Consider the following 17,758-nt stretch of genomic DNA (forward strand, 5'->3'; position numbering starts at 1 on the left):
AGATTTGTCTAATTATCGTGTTCCTATTCAGGAATCACAATCAGACTATATAACTTGATGAACTGTCGTGATGAACACCTAGTTTGAAGTCATCCAGGAAAGAGAAGACATTTGTCTTCTTCATTTCTTTGTCATGATTAAGAGGCAAATTAGAACTATTTAAAAATATATAAGGAGATTTTAAATAAAAGGACACTCTCAAAACTTTTATACTCTCAAAATGAAAGTCAGGAATGGTAAATACATACAATGGAATACGATTCAGCAATAATAAATGGATTATCTTTATCAGAAACAACAGAGAAGAAACTCAAATACACTGTCCTAATGTGGGATTCAACACAAATTGTATGGTTCCATTTCTATGCTATTCTGGAAAAGGCAAAGCTATTAATGATGGAGGGCAGATCAGCGGTTGCTAGGGGTTAAGGATGTAGAAAGGGCTTAACTACAAACAGGCAGCAGAAGAGTATTTTTCCGGAGCGATGGAACTGCTCTGTATCCTAATTATCAGTCAGTGGTTACATGACTCAATGTATTTGGCAAAACTCATATAACTCAAACCAAAAATGTGAATTGTACTGTCTGTAAATTCAAATGTAAAGTTTAAAAAGAAGAAAACATACAGTTCATTGTTTACTGAGGCCTAATCTTAACACTATTTAAAATTGTAGTAGATAGGTGGTTTCTCTTGAACAAAAAATGGAATTTCATTATAAAATCCCAGGAAAACCCATTTTTTTCCAGTTTTACTGAGGTATAATTGACAAATAAAAATTGTATATATTTAAGGTGTATAATAGGATGTTTTGATATATGTATACATTGTGAAATGATTACCACAATCAAGCTAACATCTATCACCTCACATAGTCACCATTTTTTTTTTGGTACTTTTGTGTGGTGAAAACACGTAAAATCTACTCTCAGTAAATTTCAAGTATACAATACAGTATCATGAATTATAGTTGCCATGCTGTACATTAGGTCTCCAGAACGTATTTATCCTATATAACTGGAACTTTGTACTCTCTAACATCTCTCCATTTCCCCCACCCCTCTGCCCCTAGCAAACACCATTCTACTGTTTTTACGAGTCTGACTTTTTCAGATTCCACATATAAGTGAGATCATGCAGTATTTATCTTTCTGTGTCTGGCTTATTTCACTTAGTATAATGTCCTCTAGATTTATCCATGTTGTAAATGGCAGGATTTCCTTCTATTTTAAGGCTGAATAACATTCCAGTGTGTGTGTGTGTGTGTGTGTGTGTGTATCATGTTTCCTTTACCCACTTATCTGCTGACAGACACTTAGGTTGTTTCCGTATCTTGACTACTCTGAATAATGCTGCAATGAACACAGAAATGCAGATATCTCTTTGAGAAACTGGTTGCATTTTTAAAAGCTGTAGTATATACTGTAGATTGTCTGTGTACTCCATTCCACCCTTCTTCGGTTGGGGAGGCCAGAAAGCTAAACATTACATTTCTAAGACTTCTTTGCAGCTGGGTTCTGGTTAGAATTGGAGCCAATTAGAAGCACTAATTAAATATCTGAAAGACAGTGGCCATTTTCCTGCTGCTCTTCTCCTAGCAAGCAAGGTCTGAAAGATACAGGTTTTAGAGGAAGTTTTGGCAGCAGTAGCAACAGTGGCATGCCTTTGAACTCAAAAGTCCAGGGATGGACACACATTCCTCATTCTTCAGTCTTTCATGCCATTTTGTAAGCACCCAGTCCCCTGTATTAAATCTCTTCTGCTTGAAACACCTGGCGTGGTTTCCATTTCCTGACTTCATCTCTGCTGACATAAAAGGCCAATTTATTTATAAAATAGTCCCATCTCATGGTCTTTAAAGATGGGATTATTTAAACATTCCAGAAATGTCCCATTAAATTCAGCAATCCATGGCCAAAGTAAAGCTACCACTGTTTTGCAAAGTTTTCAGTATCACTCAGCCCTCTTTAACTGTGTTGGAATGAGGATAGATGTTAAACAAATTATCTCTTATAGGTGACAGCTCCAGGCTGATATCTGATAGTATCAAACCTAGCAGAAGACAGACTCTACTTCCCAGGTATCTCAAATAAAGTTTCAGAATTGTGTTTAATCCCAACTGGTCAGATCCAGGTATTCTGTCCATTCCAACCCTAGCTATCAGTCCCATGACTGACAAATGAAGACAGAACATAAACCCTTTTACCTTCTGACAACTGTTAGCATGTCTCTCATAGGTTTCCTGTTGTTCACTACTTGCGGATTTTAAATGTATCTTTCATTTCATGTTAACAATGAACCACATTAGTCAAGCCTAAAATAAGTACTGCAGACTTGTTTAAAGACAAACTTCCCATGAGGCTTGGCAAACATAGCCTGAAGTATTAGGAATAAGTTTGGATGCTTAGGGACTGAGACACCTGCATTTTTACACTTCTAGGGAAGATACTTGAGGAAATACAATGTGCTTACCCACACTGCTCAAATGCTAACACAAGCACAGCATTTTAGACAAGGTATGTGATGACAAGTTCAAAAAAATGCATCCGTGAGGATAAGGGTCATGGATGAATGGTTGAAAATATACATGTACAGAAGGTGCACCATACATTTTTATTAAAGGAATGAATAAGATGTGCATGTATTTTGGGCTCTATAGGAGTAAAAAAAGGTTGGCTTGAGCTAACTAGATGGTTTCTTTATCTCTAAAGCAGGAGTTGCTCATGGCAGTGGCTTCTGGTTGCCTTTGCCCCTTAACATCACTCCCCATTCCATTGACAAGAGTGTCCTAATAATGTTCATCTTGAAGTCCTCCCCTCTCCTGCTCTCCATTCCTGAGGTCCCAGCGATACTGACTCCAGAAGTGCAGCTTGTGACCTGGGCTCGGATCTCCCATGGTGAGGGATGGAATGCGCCTGGCTAAGGAATGGACAGAATATTGGATCTGACCAATCGGGATCAACAAGTTCACTTGTGATATATGTGATACATTTGATATCTGATATATCTGAGATACCTGGGAAGTAGAGTCTTTCTTCTGCTAGGTTTGATGCTAGAGCTATCAATGACTAACATGTAAAGTCAGAGAACTGTCCAAACATAGGAGAAGCATGTCAGAGGGACAAAGGAAGCCAAGTCCAGTACAATTAGACTAATGAGACCCTGGAACCAGCTGTATCTGAAGCACCTTTCCAGCTACGTGAACCAAAAAGTTATCCTTTCCTTGCTTAAAACTCCAAAAGTCAACATATTAGTTAATTTTATTTGTTGGTTTGTTTTACTAATTTTTGTCATCCAAAGAGCCTTTACTAAAACGTTAACCTTCAGCCCCAAATGTATATTTTCGTGCATACTTTCATGTTTCTAGAGCAGTTTCTTTAGCTTTCATGAGATTCTCAAATGAGTTAATTCCCCAAAAGATCAAGAATCGCTTTTCTAGAGAAAAACAATCCCACAAAACTTGACCAAAAATTGCCCTTTTATGGCACATTTTTATTTTTACCAAAAACAAACAAAAAACCCTGACCAATTTCTACTTCTAAATAGGAAAGTAGATAAGGAATAATCATAGAAAAGAAGAAAGGAAGTAGTTAACCATGGCAGGTCAGGGATTTAAGATCTTTGTTGTTCTACAAATTCTTATTTTTTAGCATCACCCTGAATCATATCAAACACACTGAATGGTACTCACAGCAGATGTAGTTGGTATATAAGTCCACGAGGATGATTTAAGTTACAAGTTGAGATAATGTCATGGTTGATAAAATAGTTGACAATGAAGTGTCTTATTTGGGAGACATTTAATGAAACAGTCATTTTGTTGTAGCTTTCATCTTATATTTTGAAGCCAATAAAATTTTTTCAGAACTCACCTATTTTTTGAGAAGGCTGAAAATATCCTGAAACCTAGGAGCTATACTAGCATACTTAAATGATAAAGTGATTAAAAATTATTTTTAAAAGTTGCCACACAAGAAAATGCACACAGTACTGGGCTCCATTTCCATCTAATTTACACCCAATCTGCCCTGTTCTGATCGTGAAATCTCAAGTTGCCTCTGCCTATCCAAAGGTGATCACTGCACAGGGCTCGTTCTTCTTTATTGGTAATGTAGAAGGCTCTACTGATGGAATTAATGGATCCTTAATGAATTTTTCCATTTCAAAAGGAAATTCTGCAATTCAATGTTAATCTTCTAATTTATAATTTGTTACACTTTAATGTTAATCTTCAAACTTATAATTTTATTGAGACCGCTACAGACATAGCAATGAATCACAATATACGACAAAATAAAATAAAAAACAAAACAACTCAACAATACTCTGCCCATCCTCCACCTTAAAGAAGTGGGCCAGATATCAGAAAAATAAGTTTAAAAAATATTCTCGAGTAATATAGGGATCCAGCCTGAGATGGCAGCTTCAAAAGAGAAAAAAAAAAAAAAAGGAAGAAAAAATAAAAGTGTTAAGTAACTTTCTTCAAGGAAGAATGGGAAAAAAGGTTTAAATGCCTCAAAATACAAGGAAGACAACACCTACCAATTACTAAGTTGAAACAAGTGCAGAACAAACTTAAAAGAACATTTTTTTCCCTAGATTTGCCTACAGGTGTGTGGGAGGAACTGATTACTGATAGGTGTATAAATAATATTTTGAAGGTAAGGAAACCTGTCATTACAGTTTTAACATCTTTATCTAGAACAGTGTTTCCCAGAATTTAACTTGCAAATAAATTATCCGATTTTCTTGAGCAAAAAAAAAATGCAAATTCTGATTCAGTATGTCTGGGGTGGAGCCAGAGATTCTGCAATTCTCACAAATTCTCAGGTGATGATAATGTTGACAGTTAGGAGACCACACTTGGTGTATCAGGTCTCTAGACTTCAGTATTTTTTTTCTTTTTTTGTGGTATGTGGGCCTCTCACTGTTGTGGCCTCTCCTGTTGCAGAGCACAGACTCTGGACACGCAGGCTCAGCAGCCGTGGCTCACGGGCCCAGCCACTCTGTGGCACGTGGGATCCTCCCGGACCGGGACACGAACCCATGTCCCCTGCATTGGCAGGCTGACTCTCAACCACTGCGCCACCAGGGAAGCCCGAGTTCAGTATTTTTTAAGAGTTCCCCTTCAATTTGAATCAGCTTGCCAACAAAGATATTGTAACATTTATAACAGTGTTAAAAGTTCATACTTATAGAGGTGATTTTCCTTCACTATAGATTAAAAGAACACTTCTCAACTTTATTTTTTCCAAGTACTATTTTTGGAGCAGTGGCCCTCACTCTCAAAGATTCAGCTTCAGCAAGTCTGGGGCAGGGCTCAAGACTTTGCATTTCTTGAGCCCAGGTGATAGAGAAGCTACTATGCTTGTTGCCCCACTGCTTTAGGGCAAACATCAAGAGTCCTGCTGGAAATTTCTGTAAGAATTCATGAGAATAGAAAGTCTTTACTATCAGCAACTCATCAAGTATTGGAGCTTCAGGTGACCTGAGATTAATCTTTCCCAAGGTCCTCATTTGAGAGGCAAAGAGTTTCAGTACCAGAGAAACTGGGTGTCTTACCTGGAGCCACAGAACTGGTTAGAGAAGCAAAATGAGGCCCAGAACTCCACTCTTTTATCGTTATGCAAGGAGTCTTGTCCCTATATCACAATACTGTTTTTTCATCTTTTTAAAATATTCCTGAATCACTTGCTGATGGATCCCTAACAACCCAACACTGAATATATTTCAGTTCTTCCAGTCACTCTCTTTTTAGAAATAATCTCCAATAAAGTGTTTCTAAGTGTGGCCCAAGGGTCTCCTCTATTGGATTCTCAACAGAGCTTGGCTTGCTTAAAGATACAGATTCTTAAAGTTGTCCCCAAACTATTGAGTTTGATTCTCTTGGGCTGGTAGCTGGGAGTCTGCATTTTGACAAGCGTACCTGCAAATACCCCTCAGTGGGACTGTTTGTTGAACAGGTCCATAAGATGATGGTTCAACCTTGGATGGTTCTCCTTGGAGGAGAGGGTTTAAAAATCCCCATGCCCAGGCTGCATACAATTACATGGGAATCTCCAGAGGTGCGGCTCAGGCATCAGTAGTTGTCAAAGCTCTCCAGTGATTCCAATGTGCAGCCAAGGATGAGAAACAGTACTCAGAGATTTCCAGATACTTCTATATTTCTATCCAATATAAGGATGTTAAACCATCAGACAAAATGATACTTTCTTTTAATGAATATAGAAATTTGGTCACCTGGAATACCAAGGGTATTAGAGCAGTTGGCTTCAAAAATTCCAGTCTGATCCGGTAAGCCCAAATGCTTCTATTCCAACAAAATAAGTTGGAAAAAAAGTTCTGAAATGGTGTCAGCAGGGTCCTACGGAGGTGGGACTTCCTGTTTGCCTGCAGAACTAGAAATTCTTGTTATTTCCATCTGGTCACTTCTGGCAGTTTACAAAGCAAGGATTTTTATAAGAAAGTATTTTTTTATGGATTTCTGGTTAAGTTACTAAATAATAAATGTTTCCCTGCAAATGAGCAGTTTGATTTAACAGCAATGGCAGGTTATCATGACCCACGTCAGTTCCCAGGATTATTTTAAGGAGTAAACAAGAGAAAAGTAGGAAAATAGAATTCTTGCAAAGTAGAGTGTCTGAAATTCATTTTTTTTAGACTTCAAAGTCCAAAATGCTAATGGCATGGATTTCTGAATTGCTGACAAAGATGTTCTACCTAGTAAGTTTCTTGAGGGTATCTATATTCTAAACAATCAACCTAGTAATTTCTCCATAATCAAAAGTTTTTGGTTTAGCTCAAAAAGAGCTCAAGCTTCATGAAAAGATGCCATTTTAGGGACTTTAAAAACTTGCAGAGCTGGACATAAAAACAGAGGTAGGTTAGTGACTTAATATATAAGTGACATTTATTAACTTCAAGATAATGACTACCTAATTAAAAGCAGGCTTGCCTTTATTCCCGTTTTACCCCTAGGTTCTTCATGACATTTTTTTTTCTTAGATTCCATATATATGTGTTAGCATACGGTATTTGTCTTTCTCTTTCTGACTTACTTCACTTTGTATGACAGACTCTAGGTCCATCCACCTCACTACAAATATCTCAATTTCATTTCTTTTTATGGCTGAGTAATATACCATTGTATATATGTGCCACATCTTCTTTATCCATTCATCCAATGATGGACACTTAGGTTGCTTCCATCTACTGGCTATTGTAAATAGAGCTGTAATGAACATTTTGGTACATGACTCTTTTAGAATTATGGTTTTCTCAGGGTATATGCCCAGTAGTGGGATTGCTGGGTCATATGGTAGTTCTATTTGTAGTTTTTTAAGGAACCTCCATACTGTTTTCCATAGTGGCTGTACCAATTCACAGACTTACTAGAGAATGGACTTGAGGACGCAGGGAGGGGGAAGGGTAAGCTGGGACAAAGTGAGAGAGTGGCATGGACATATATACACTACCAAATGTAAAACAGATAGCTAGTGGGAAGCAGCCACATAGCACAGGGAGATCAGCTCAGTGTTTTGTGACCACCTAGAAGGGTGGGATAGGGAGGGTGGGAGGGAGGGAGACGCAAGAGGGAAGAGATATGGGGATATATGTATATGTATAGCTGATTCACTTTGTTATAAAGCAGAAACTAACACACCATTGTAAAGCAATTATACTCCAATAAAGATGTTAAAAAAAAAAAGCAAGCTTGCCGATACTTCCATTTTGACGATGATATTAACACCTTTATTGCTTTTCTCTTTCCTTTTTTCACCCCACAGATCACCTCTCAGTGCCAAAACAGGACAACATACACTATGGTTCCCACATCAGACACCGGCATCTCTCTCCATCCTCATCCTGAACGCTGAATTTCCAGCAGAAATGCACTCAAAAGGAAGCATGGGTGAGGGCAGGGGAAGGCTCTCAGCTGAAGTTCAGACAAAACAATTTGGCCGCCATCCCTCTCTGGAAGAAGCCCTTTTAACAGCCCTAATCTGTGGTTCCTAATTTGCTCCTCTGTCTAATCAGCATTTCTCAAATAGTATGTCCTACAATTGTTGGGAGACCTTGTGAACTGTCAGATTCTGATTCAGTAGGTCTGGGGTAGGGCCTAAGAGTCTGCATTTCTAAGTTCCCATGCGATGCTAATGCTGCAGGTTCATGGACCACATTTTCAAGTGCAAGGAGCTAGATATTATTTTTGGTGGAAAAGAAAACACAGTGATGGTGAAAGGCTATGTCCCCTGCCCCACATCTACTAAGGGGTCAGTGGTAGTGGTCAATTTTGGAGAGCCCATGGAGCCCACAACTTCTTTGAGAATTATTATCTGACCCATTTCCATGGCATATCAATGGCACCTATATTTGTGCTAGGACCTTACCACTGGCCAGAGCTGACTGGACCAAGGATGGACATACATATGCTCAAGCTGAGCCAATCAGCTTCTTCCTCTCTTGAGAATTTGGGGTCAGACTTCCGAGGGCCAGTCATGAGTTACTTGAACCAGGGGATGTAAACATCTGGAACCGTCATTGTACCTCATGTGGAAAGAGAAATGGGGACAGAGAAAAATAGCACTGGAGAAGCAGAGATGAGAGAGCACCTGAAAATCAATTGCCGCCTGGATACTTGAAAGCTTTTTAGTTCCTATTTTCAGATTCTTCCTTTCTTACCATGGGATCCCTGGAAACAGCCCTGCATCCTTTTGATAAATTCCCCTTTTTCTTGCTTAAACTAGCTTGAGAGGGAGCCTACAAATCCTAATGCAAAGGGAAGGTAGTTTTACTTTTCATCAGCGAATACACTCTCTGTCCCAGAGGTCAGGATCTTAGAGGAATAAAGAGTTCACGTCCATATCCAGTAGTGGTGGGCAACTTCCTGGGGCTACCTGTGAACAATCCTATGACCTTCTGTGAATCATTTAAAAGGAGCCTTTAATTCCTCTTGAAATGTCAGACAATGTCAACTCTTCAAACTCTTTTAATAATTAAGGCTCTGTTTACTTCAATCTATGTCCTTCCTTCCCATTTCCTTCAACCTTATTATCCTTACATGCCAAGTAAAAAGAAACCCGGCCTATTCCTCCATCACTGCCCCCTAAGCAGGTGACTCGCATTCCACCCACAGGAGAGAGGTGGCTGGCCCACAGAAGGCATCTGGGAGGTGGGAGCTTTGATTTTTATAAGTTCCTCTCTCCACTCTCTCATTCATTTGACTACCTGTTTGATCCTCCCATCTTGCCTTATCACACTCTTCCTTATTATAATCCTTGTAAATGTCTCTGATCTTCCACCTAAAATAAAAATCCAGTGGTTCTCCTCAGGTGGTACCAGCTCCTGGATTCCTACCTATCCTAAAGACAATTCCTTCCCCCACCTATCCAACCCCGTTCATCCACTTGACCTCAGAGGATATAATTCCACACACACCCCTTTCCATAACCACTAACACATCCCATCTTTCATGATACGTATTAGACTTGGTACCGGTGGAATTCACCTTGACAAGGCTAGCTTATGCCTAATGAGTCATCCGTTAGGGGTAAACAGCCTGGCAAAGATAAGCCTTTAACCTTCTGCCTCCTTGAGGCAAGAACAGAATCTAGATTCATTTTTGTCCTGAGATGCATGGTTACAGCTCTACGCCACTTTGCATTAATGAAGTTTCCGCCTTTTCATCTATTGGTGGATACAGAAGTGTACAACCATCTGTTTTCATTCAAGATGTGTCTCTGGACATGTCTTCCACATCCATAAAGACTTCCATTCACCTAATACAGCTAAGAAAATTGCTATTGATTATGACAAGGTAAACATTTCATTATCTTTTCACTTATGGTATCAATTGTATACTAAAACTCCCCTAGAAGAACAAATATGTTCAATCCCAACCCCAATAAAAATGCAATATATTCATTTCCAATTTAAACTCATAATATATTTTTCATTGATTTCTCTAAAATGATCTATTCCAAAGTTATTAAAACTATGCCTACGAAGAATATTCAATGCCATGAAAAAGCACTCCAAATATAATGGTTTTGGGGAAAAAAACAGAAGACATACACATGATATGTCCAAAGTTTCAAAATATAGTTTATGTTTACGTCTGGAAATACTAGAAATAAATATAACAAAATATTATTAATGGTTATGTCTGGATGATAGGATTGAAGTAAATAGTTCATTTCTTCTTTGTAATTTTATGAAGTAAAAAAGATCTTTTCAGGGAATTCCCTGGCAGTGCAGTGGTTAGGACTCAGTGCTTTCACTGCGGTGGCCTAGGTTCAATCCCTGCTTGGGGAACCAAGATCACACAAGCTGCATGGCGCTCTGCCCCCCACCCCGCAAAAAAGGTTCTTTTCAGTGCTCATGAACACGTATAATTAGAGAAAAAGTAAACATTACCTATATATCATGGCCTACATTCATCAAATTAAAATGATTCATGCATCTCCTTTGTTTTGACTGTCCTGTGGGAAGTATAGTTCATTACATTAATGTGATTTGCTGACAGGCTTCTTAAATTTTGTGTTGGAAAGGAAGCACTGGAGGAAGACTGCTGTATTCTTTCCAAGTGCCTTAGACTGAAAGAATGAGATAAGGAATCAGCTTTAGGGTTGGTTTGAAAGTGATAACACCTGCCTCTTGGACTAATACACTTGGGGTGGGGGAGAAGAAAAATGATGGCTTTAATACTTTTTGTGTAACTTAACATTTTTTAAAAAAAATTCAAAACATGTTGCTTCCTATCTTCTAAGGCAATGTGTTCTCTTCTAAAAAAGCCCTAACTGTTCAAACATATTTAAATATTTATTTTATTTCTTCAAGTATTTTCATGTGGAAAAATACAGAAAATTATCACCACTAAGTAAATAAAATTATAATTGCATGATCATCTGCCTCTGAAAATGTATAAAACAAGAAAATACCCTTCCAATCAGACTTATGAGAGATAAGCAATGTTACCAGGTACTGACTATGCATACGTTCGTGTGTATACATACATATATCATGTCTATGTGTATGGCAGCATATACATGTATATGTATGTGTACATGCATAGTTATAAAGTATATATACAAACATCCATGTTTTTAAGAAAAATTAAAATGACATCAAGTTTTACATACTTCTTTGCAGTTTGCATTTTTTGGAACACATAAAACATATTTCTCAAAGGGAACAACTAATTCCAATAGCATAGCCATTTTAAAATTTAATACTGCCAAATTACCCAAACAAACAAACAAAAAAACTATACAATATATCCTGCCTTTTGGCCGGAACCGCCATCTTCCAGTAATTCACCAAAATGACCAACACAAAGAGAAAGAAGAGGGGCACCCACTACATGCCCTCTAGGCCTTTTAGAGAACATGGAGTTGTTCCTTTGGCCACATACATGCGAATCTATAAGAAAGGTGATATTGTAGATATCAAGGGAATGGGCACTGTTCAAAAAGGAATGCCCCACAAATGTTACCACGGCAAAACTGGGAGAGTCTACGTGTTACCCCGCATGCTGTTGGCATCATTGTAAACAAACAAGTTAAGGGCAAGATTCTTGCCAAGAGAATTAACGTGTGTATCAAGCATATTAAGCACTCTAAGAGCTGATATAGATTCCTGAAACGGGAGAAGGAAAATGATCAGAAAAAGAAGGAAGCCAAAGAGAAAGGTACTTGGGTTCAACTGAAGCGCCAGCCTGCCCCACCCAGAGAAGCACACTTCGTGAGAACCGGTGGAAAGGAGCCTAAACTGTTGGAGCCCAATCCCTATGAATTCATGGTATGATGGATGTAAAGAAGATAAAAGACCTGGACTGTAAAAAAAAAAAAGATATCCTCCACTTAAAAACTTTCTTGAAAGGCATATGATTATTTTTATTATGATGACAATAATAAAAATTAAAACAGTCCAGGAGCTTGGGGTGGGAGGGAGAAATGCCTTCAATGTAAATGGTGGGTTGTTTTTGCTTCTTTGTTTCCTTAAACTGGGTGGTGATTAAGAATATTTATTATCTCGTTCTTCCCCATGCTTTTCATATATTTTACAAATACCCTTTCGAAACTGCTCAATATTTAATAAAAAACAATTTTCTAAAAGATATAAAAGTATAAGACAAAAAGGCTTCCTTTCCCATCACACCAGTCCACTCCCACAATGGTACAAATAAATTGATCATTTCTGATTTCAACTCCTCTAGTCTACCTCTATACCTCTCTAGAGGCAGCACTATTCAATAGAACTCTAGCGAATCACATGTGTAATTTTAAATTTTCTAGTAATACATTAAAAACAACAAAAAGAAAATGGTAAAATTAATTTTAGCAATATATTATTTAAATAGACTGAAAATACTATCAGTTCAACATTATTCAATATTAAAAATGACTGAGGTATTTTAACATTCATTTTTTTCATACTAAGCCTTGAGAATCTGATGTGTATTTTCCTTACAGCACATCTCAATTTGGATGAGCCGCATTTCAATGGCTCAATAACCTCGCCTGGCCAGTAGCTACTGAATTGGAAAGTGTACCTCCAGATAATATGCTCAAAACCCTGTTTCTTGATTTGTCAACTTAAAAATTATCATTTGACTCCACAGTATGCCATTCCCTTTTTTTCCTTCTCTTCACCACTGCTAATATTATATAATATTTTGTTTTTCAATTGATCTGTAGACAGTTTAAACCTCTCTTCTTAACTCACCAAATTGAGGCCGTGCTATCTTGCTCTCTCTGTAAAATGAGGGATTAGGGTCCCTCTGTCTCCTTTCACATTCTTCCCCTTTCCACCTCCCAACTTTTCTCTAGCAAATTACTACTCTCACATTGTCAAAGTTTTATCATTTATACCATGTTCTGTACTATAACTTTTTTACACAGTGATGCTTGTAAATTGAAAAATGAACAGCATTTACAATATGAAAATTACATGGTAAATACTCTCTGCAGAAACAAATTGTGCATGTGAAGGAAGAGAAGGCCATACAACACTGCTCTCACCTGTGCTGCTTCAAGAACCAGAACAAAGAAAACTGAGTCGAGAAGGGCCCCACTTAAATACTCCATTAACTGAGAACATGCAGTTTTATCTCACTTTCTCTTATAGAAATTTCATTTGCTTTTAGGATTTTAGAGATCCCTAAAAATCCTATTCTGCTTTTGACAGCTTTTTTTTTTTTTTCTTTTAACCATTTGCCAAAGACCTACTATCTTGGGGTTTCTTGTTTTTTGTATTATTTTAGTTTATCCACCTATCCTTGGAACCCACATTTCTCTCTTTTATTTTGCTGCATTAATTCTTTTAGGAATGGCCTGGGGATGAGCAAATGTTTTAGTTCTTACTTGTCTTAAAATGCTTTTATTTTCCCTTCGTACTGAATTTGCAGTTTGTTGGGAACAGAATCAAAATTCCTACCAAACCAAGAAGGTATCATTCTCTTGTCCTCTAGAAATCGTCTCTGTGGTCAATTCCCTATCCCACTCCCATTTCTGGAATATTTTAGCATCCTCTCCTGCTCCTTGGTGTTCTGAAATATCAGGAAAATGTGTTTAATTACCGATCCACTCATATGCTTACTCAACCTACTTTGCACTCAGAGGGCCTTTGCTGTCCGAAGAGTTGGAAAAGTTAAAAATGTGTGTGTGAATGTATCTTTTATTTCCTCCAATTTTTTTTTCAATTTTCTCTTTCCAGACCCTCTATAAAAATATGTAGGACCGCTATCATGTCTCATCTTTTCACTCATATTTTCCAACTCTTTGTTCTTTTGCTCCGTTTTTCTGGAAGGTTTCTTCATCTTTTCACTATACTATTATTTTTTAAGTCAACAATTACATTTTAATTTCCAAGAATCCCTTCTTGGTCTTGAACTACTCCTCTTCCATAGGAGTCTGTTTTTAACTCTCCCTGATGATAAAATTTTGAATGATTTTAAGGATTTATCTCTTCTCATTTATTTCTGTTTCTTCTGGCTCAGTTGATAGGTTTGTTCACATTGATCCTACTCTTTTAGCTGTCTGTTTTTCATCAGTATCTGCTGATTCTAGCTTGTTGGACCATGTTAATGAATGATCTGGATGCCACAGAGTAATCCAGATTCAAACAGTTACCAACATGGCTTCTTCTTCATTTCTCCTCATCAAAATGCAGACCATTCCATTTCTGGTCACTTCTGAAATAGTTCTTGGTGGTCACTTAATTCTGAATTCCCTAAGAACCATGAACTATTTGGGTTAAAAACTGGATTTTCTTGCTGTAGTTTTCAAAAGTACAGCAGATGAGGGTCTGATGGGCATTATTTCAAAATTAGGCTTTATCTGACAGATCAAAGGTCATTGTTATAACTTAGTCATAACGGCTACATTGAAACAGATTCTAGAATTAATTCAGTGTTACAGAACGTAGTTGAAGAAAAACTAATTTCACTTACATTTAAGGTCTAAACAAATCAATAAATGAATCTATTTATTTTCATGCTATTTCCACTTGTACCATTTTAGGATAGCCTACTAAAGCAAAGATACATTTGAAATTGTGTGGGTACCTCTATCCTTTCTTATTACAGTAGCTTAGGCCAAAAAAAAAAACAAAAAAAAAACACAAAAAACAAGTGCCCTGTGTCCAGAAAGACAATAAATACCACCTCAGACAGGAGGGTAAAGATCCCAATACACTCTGTATAACAGACTCTAGGTCCATCCACCTCACGACAAATAACTCAGTTTTGTTTCTTTTTATGGCTGAGTAATATTCCATTGTATATATGCACCACATCTTGTTTATCCATTCATCTGTCGATGGACACTTACATTGCTTCCATGTCCTGGCTATTGTAAATAGTGTTGCAATGAACACTGTGGTACATGACTCTTTTTGAATTATGGTTTTCTCAGGGTATATGCCCAGTAGTGCTAAGTCAGAAAGAGAAAAACAAATACCATATGCTAACATATATATATGGAATCTAAAAAAAAAAAAATGGTTCTGATGAACCTAGGGTCAGGACAGGAATAAAGACACAGACATAGAGAATGGACTTGAGGACACGGGGAGGGGGAAGGGTAAGCTGGGACGAAGTGAGAGAGTAACATTGACATACATACACTACCAAATGTAAAGCAGATAGCTAGTGGGAAGCAGCTGCATAGCACAGGGAGATCAGCTCGGTGCTTTGTGACCACCTAGAGGGGTGGGATAGGGAAGGTAGGAGGGAGACGCAAGAGGGAGTGGATACGGGGGTATATGTATACATATAGCTGATTCACTTTGTTACAGCAGAAACTAACACAACATTGTAAAGCAATTATACTCCAATAAAGATGTTAAAAAAAAAGACACACAAGTAAAAACTAAAATGGGCTCTGTGTGCCTATCTAATTGCTTTTCTCTTAGACTTGTAGCAGAGCCATAGTTAAGAAAGTTACTGAGTGACTGTTCTATCTTAAAGCTCTCTGAGTTCACCATGTCATGTCATGAAATCCTGCTCTACTGTGCAATCGTCCCCCATGAGAACAAAGACTTGCTTATGAGGCTGAATGTGTAAGCTGCCTTCCACTGACTTCAACCTCAGTCTTTCCTCAAACCTTGCAAACACACATACTAAGGGTCCCATCTAAACAAAATCCTCCAACACTAAAATCCTCAGGAAAGTTTATTTCTGAAAAATCCATTCTCAAGTGATTATACATTCATATTACACAACATTTACATTTTAAAAATGTGAATCATGTTATTTAATTTTCCAACTCAGATGGAAAACACTGCTAACACTGGTGATACTTAAAAAGATATGTTGCCCAGGAGAGAAGACTATAAAATGTTAAATATCTGTAATGAAATGTAACAGCTACCAAAACAAGAACAGATGCCTCAGCAGATGGTGCAACTTGTCCACCCAATATCTTTTCTCCCTATTTCAGTGGGTAATGAAAACGAACCCAACTAAAAATACTTGCTTCCAGAGGCTTCCTTACAATTAGTGGTAGCTTTATGATCCTGTTTAGTCCAGTGATAGACTAAATGTTGAGATTTGGGGGTAAGTTTCTGCTTTTCTAATATAGATACAATGTTCCCCACTTCCATTTTTTGCTTTCTGCTGGGAGTGTGTATGTGACACCTGGAGGTACAGCACCCATTTTACAACCATGAGGCAATGATCATCAGGATGAAGGCTTATCAACTAAGGATGGTAGAGAATGAATATGGAGAGAGGCTGGATTTCTGAGGGAACCACTTAGCTTGAACCAGCCCTGTACTGCCTACCACTGAATTTACTGTTATGTGGGGCAAATATGAACCTATGTGTTTAAATACTTTCTGGTTCACAGCACTCATTCTTGACTAATGCACTGGCAATACCTGAACTTTAGTTGGCCCTCCAGTCATGCGTGTACGAAGACTTTAGTGCTTGACGAAAACAGAGATGACTTTCTCTTCTGTAATATTTCCTCTAAATCTTAGATACAGGCCCATGGCCCCTTACCAAAATCCTTTGGGGTCTGATATGTTTCAATGTCAGAAAGGTAATATGGTGCAAATATAATACATTATGCAATAGTCCCATCAAATCTAGCCATCACCCTTAAGTCCAGGGGTTGACAGACTATGGCCAGTGGACAAAGTCCAACCTGCCCCCTATTTTTGTAAATAAAGTTTTATTGGAACACAGCCATGCCTTCATTTATATACTCTCTGGCTGCTTTTGTGCTAGTCACAATGGCAGAGTTGAGTAGTTGCCAAAGAGACAGTATGATCCACAAAGCCTAAAATATTTACTATCTAGATCTTTAGAGAAAAAGTTTGTGGATCCCTAGCAAATACATCAGTATTTATGCAGTGAGACCTATAGCTCTTCACCCAAAGTGGGATAAAGACTATATATAACCTCCTGTTGGTTTAGGCATAATTTTGCCACTAAATTTATGCCAAACTTATGGGAAAACTAAATTTCAAAGCTTTAATTCTTTCAGAATTATGGAAAAAGGGACTGAGGTTCTGTCAGGAGATAGGAGCAATCTGTCAGGCTGGTCTAATCCACCATGGAGTAGTCAGCTCGCTGGCCAGTCCTTTAACGTCTCATAGCCCAGAAAGCTTAAAAAGTTCTGTTGTCTGAGAGCCCTAAGAGATAAAGAGGCAGCATACTACAATGAAAAGAACACCAACTGTTGAGTAAGATGAATGATTTCTAATCTTACATTCTGCTGATTTGGGATATATATTGTTCTTCTCTGAGTCTCCATTTTCAAATCTGTGGAATGGAACCAAAATGTTACTGACTCTGCCCAGGGCCACAGAGGATGGTAAGATTATTTATCAAAGTGCTATGAACAAGGCAAGACACAACACACCCATGTGTTACATATATTATTGGACAAATTGGATATACTTCATTATATATGCTGGCATAAATGTGTATTTTACTAGATATAATGTGTATTTAATTATTAGCTTTTCCTCTTTTACTGAACAGAGTGTTTGATTGCAGAAAAGTCAAAGTTTTTCCAGTCCTCCAAAATGTCTGGGGTTCCTCATGATATTTCTTAATTCTAATACAAGGAAGCTAAGATTATACTTTTAATATTTTGCTGCTCTATATATAATTTGAGTCATATGGACCATATTTCTCAGAGAGCTTCTTTGAATAGTTCACTTCTAATGACTATTCAAAAATGTCATGGGGACTTTACCATATTAATTTTTTATGCAATGTAAATATTAGAAAAAATAAATGTGATAGAT

General features: G+C 37.7%; 1 protein-coding gene and 1 pseudogene across 14 annotated transcripts in view; one reads left to right on the forward strand and one right to left on the reverse strand.

Annotated features, from left to right (window-relative positions):
* PLCB4 (phospholipase C beta 4) overlaps window positions 1–17,758 on the reverse strand; it is a 422,343-nt gene that overhangs the window by 196,931 nt on the left and 207,654 nt on the right. The window lies entirely within an intron of this gene.
* On the forward strand, window positions 11,287–11,803 carry LOC109550913 (large ribosomal subunit protein eL21-like; annotated as a pseudogene).

The sequence above is a fragment of the Tursiops truncatus genome, chromosome 15 (assembly GCF_011762595.2).
Source record: "Tursiops truncatus isolate mTurTru1 chromosome 15, mTurTru1.mat.Y, whole genome shotgun sequence".
Classification (NCBI taxonomy): domain Eukaryota; kingdom Metazoa; phylum Chordata; class Mammalia; order Artiodactyla; family Delphinidae; genus Tursiops; species Tursiops truncatus.